Here is a 5,015-nt window from a genome sequence, read left to right as displayed (position 1 = left end):
GCTCGCCAGCAACGCCCTACCATCAATGCAGCTGATGCCTCACCTGTATCTCTACCGATTCCGTGACCAGAACGAGGACGGCTTCACTTATTGATGGAATGAACAACCGAGGTGAAGCGTTCCCGTCATATCGATTATACTTACGGCTCAGGTATTATGGCTAACAACAGCTGGTAATTAGGAACAGAATACAGAAACCAAAACAAAAGAATTCTATTCACATTTGGGTAATGTTTTATTACGTTTCTTTGTATCGGAATAATTGAAACAGACAGAGTCAGCTATCTGCCAACATACTAATGACTTATGCAAGATTGCAGGGTTCGTTGAACCTGGTGTGACATATACATACGAACACCGTCGCCATCTGTTCGCGTATTGTTTTATGATTCAACATTGTATGAGAGAAGTATGCCAGCGAAAACACTGATGTGTGTTCATTGTTATTGTCTTGACGCTCATACAGTAAACTTTATTACTTGTTTGAAAAATACAATTTTGGCTTCAAATTAATGCTGTTTTTAGCTGGACAGAATATAGGCCGTAATATATTTATTGATTATTAACATATTTTTGGGGGTATTGGCGATATACAGCTTGAAGTAGAATGGTTTTTGATGCGTTATCTTTAGGTTTAATCCAATATTCTTTAAAAAACATATAATCTAAGTTACATTTTAACGAGCACATCTATTTTCCTGCAAGGTTATATATGCAGCAAGACTTCGCTAGACTGAACCCCCTACTCTCGACAGTACCTGCTAGGGACGTCTACATGTACACAAGCTGATATAAGTGCATATCCGTGTTTCATTGAGCCGGACGCTTTTCTTGGTAGTATCCGGGTAGAGTTACGCCCCTTTGCCACATCATGAACCGCTGATCACATTGGTGCGACTCCCTTGATTATGTTCTCTGGTCTCATGTTTGAGTTCATAGGTTTCAAATGCCGGATTAGCCCTGATTAAACACATTTTGTTTCAGTTTAGGTTTTGTGATGGCATTGATACAACAAGAAATCGGCGATGTCATAATATTTCTTAATGAATTTCAGCAAAGACTATCAGGTAATCTTTATCAAAACTTCGACATGTAATTACTATGTTCAGTTCATTTTTTTGTTGAACACAGGACGTTATTTTAACAAGTGACATTCCACTTCACATTAAAATATATATCTAAAAAATAAATGTAATAATTTCCGTTTGATGTGGAACATGGATGATAGTTACACGCCATAATGAACGATTCTGCGATTTCTGCTTGTCCCCAAACTGTAAACATATTGCAGATTAATACCATGTAGTGTTTATAGGCGAACGATATGCCTCAATAAGAAGAAAGTATCTCTCCACATATTACACTGAGTATCCATCTCTTATGAAAATCACACAGCTGATACAAACAGGTGATAATCCTGGCCTTCATAATATGAGTGTGTTTAGTTCCTAGCAAAAGTCTCCAAATTAAGACACACCTAATCCCTGTGTTTCATAAATGAAATTGTTACATACTTTACTCCATCGTGCGCGATTTATCATGCTATATTAATGTATTATAGGCCGGTAGCCTGTTACTAAAATGTTTGTTTTGTCTGAAACGTATGATCGCACAGTTCTGGCTTTCCTCCGATATGAAACTGACACACCGTGATGTGACTGGAATACTGTTAAAAAAGCGTTACATTCACTCGTTCCCCCACCCACCGAGAAAGCAGATGTTGGCCAACCCTCCATTGTTTCATGTACATGTATTTGTGAGTGAGAATTGACGTGTAGATAAGGGGAGACAATCGTTCATGCGGGCGTTAATTGAACTACCACCTACAACCAGATCGTGTCAGTGACTTTGATTACATTCGCGTGTATAAATTGTTATTAGCATGTAAACGATAATGATGGGTCATATTTACTGAGGTATACCACGGCCTTAGTATAATTTTCTAATATACATACATACATACATACATACATACATACATACATACATACATACATACATACATACATACATACATACGTATGCATATATATATATTTTAATACATACATACATACATACATACATACATACATACATACATACATACATACATACATACATACATACATACATACGTACGTACGTATGTATATATATATTTATATATATATATATATATATATATATATATATATATATATATACACATACATACATACATACGTACGTACGTACGTACGCACGCACGCACGCACGCACGCACGCACGCATGCATGCATGCATGCTTGTATGCTTGTATGTATGTATGTATGTATGTATGTATGTATGTATGTATGTATGTATGTATATATACATATATATTCAAATACATTATGTTTTCGTATTAGCGATATTCAGTTTGTGGTGGAATGGCATTGGAGGCGTGATTTGTAGTTTTAAACAAATATTTTTACAATAATATATATTATGTAAGTGCCATTTTAATGAGCAAGAATATAAAAATGCAGCAAAACCTCGCATATCATAAACCGCTGATCAGATTGGTCCGAATCCCAAACTCCCCGGATTATGTTCCTTGGTCTCTGCGTGTTTGAGTTCATTGTGTGGTTTAACGCCAGTTTGAGCTTTAGGTCAGTTATATCACGACGTATCTGTTATTGTTGGAGGAAAGTGACGTAGTTTGTATAGACGATTATCACAAACTGTGATTCAACTCACTATTAGCACATTCTGGAACTACAAAGGGACGCAACTATGCACATGGAGGTGCGGCGTCTTAGACCCCAGGGAAAGTCGTGCTTACGGAGTGAATGACTTAAAATATTACATCCCATCGACAATATTGCAGCCATATCGCGTACAATTATATACAATTATGATTAAATGTTTTCCCACAGTCTAGTACGTTTTAGGACAATGTCGGTTCAGAAAAAAACAACTATTGTAACTATTGTAAAAATTAAAATAGATTGGAAATTTGACAGGACGTCGATTACTGTGACAAGTGACATTATTTTATTACATCTAAAAAGTTAATTGTGTAATAATTTCCGTTTAATGTGGAACATGGATGACAGTTACACTCCCAATAATTCTGCGATTCTGCGATTACAGTTTGTGCCACAACTTTAAACATATTGCAGATGAATGCCATGTAGTGTTTATAGGCGAACGATATGCCTTAACAAGAAGGAAGTATCTCTCCACATATTAAACTGAATATCCATCTCTTATGAAAACAAGCGTATAGTTGACAAAGTCATCTATATTCCCCGCCCATTTTAACACGTTATGGTCCCAAACCAGGTGACTGACCCAACATTTCTCTTAGCCCATGTCAAAATAGCTGCAATGGAAATTCTAAAATAAACATTTCGAAAACTCCTTAATATCAAATGGCACTAGTTCAGTATGCGCTTTATATATAGACATGCAATGTTTGACAAGGAAATATTTAACAGTTTATTTGTTATACTACTTAAGTAAACCAATCCTATATTAAAACTTAAATCCAACTTGTTGTCATGGAAACGTGAAAAATATTTTTTTTATAAAATTCCTAAATAGCAAAAGGCACCAGTTCAGTATGTGCCTAGTAGACATGCAAAATTTTGTAAGAAAGGATTTAACAGTTTTTGAGTTATGCTCCGGAAACGAACACCACCCTTATAGAACATAAGTCCAACCACGGACTTGTATAGGTCCATGGTCCAACTTGTTGCCATGGAAACGTAAAACATAAACATTTATAAAACTCCTAAATAGCAAAAGGCATCAGTTCAGTATGTGTCTGGTAAACATGCAAAGTTTTGTAAGAAATTATTTAACGCTTTTTGAGTTACGCTCCGGAAACGAACAACACCCTTATAGAACCTAAGTCCAACTTGTTGCAATGGAAACACACACGCACACACACACGGAAATTGTTACATAATTTACTCCATCGTGCGTGATTTAATATGCTCTAATGATGTATTATAGGCCGGTAGCCTGTTACCGCAATCTGTTTGTTTTGTCTGAATTCACATGATCGCACAGTTAGTGGTTTTCACCGCGTCACCTCTGACTTTCCTCTCACATCAAGCTGAAAATGACTGCAATACTGTTAAAAAAGCGCTAAACTCACTCGTTCACCCACCCACCGAGGGAGCAGATGTTGACCATCCCCCACCCCCCATTGCACACTATATTTGTGAGTAAGAAATGACGTGTAAATAAGGGGACAATCGTTCATGCGAGCGTTAATTGAACCCCCACCCAGTGTCAGTGACTTTGATTACATTCGCGTGCATACATTGTTATTGGCATATAACATATATATTTGGTCATATATTCTGCGGTATACCACGTTTCCTTAAGCACATTAGTAATACTAGTACATAATTAACGCCCATTATTGATTGTTAGGAAAAGGACTCCAATTGAGGCGTGCTCGAGACAGTATGCATGTCATGTTTAGTCATATTGGGAAACGCGTGTTTATTTCAATTTCAGGCAATACATATATCATTATCATTCGCTAGAAACCTGAGTTTCCGATGTTACAGTCGACACAGATGACACTGATACCCTGATGTTAAAGTTGACACATGTAGGATTACTGATCATTATTGATCATAATATCCGTTCAACTGGCTGGTGAACACATATGTCTTAAATCGAACCCTGAATATAAATTCAGCTTAATGATCATATATCTGATGATCTAAGACCTAACCTACAACATATTTGTACAATTGATTTATAAGACATGTAATATTCCCAAAAAACCTACATAAAAATCAGTTTTCCGAGAAAGAGATAATATTGTCCAACGTTGCTGTGAAATCCGAAAGGAAATTATAGGTCTTCTCTGTGTTTTAACGGTGTTAGAGCCTACACCGAAACGTCGCTCTTAATTGTAATAAAGAAGGTGTTCATCCATAAACTCTTATCCTTACTTCTCTATTTCCTCCTCTTTTTTTTCAACAATAAACCTTCTGGTGGTGAGCCCGTATGTATTCAGACGCCCATTTGCTTACCTAGTGAAACCA

This window comes from Haliotis cracherodii, unplaced genomic scaffold (genome assembly GCF_022045235.1).
Source record: "Haliotis cracherodii isolate W230 unplaced genomic scaffold, xgHalCrac1.p SCAF_6, whole genome shotgun sequence".
Lineage (NCBI taxonomy): Eukaryota > Metazoa > Mollusca > Gastropoda > Lepetellida > Haliotidae > Haliotis > Haliotis cracherodii.
Note: the sequence above shows the minus strand (reverse complement) of the source record.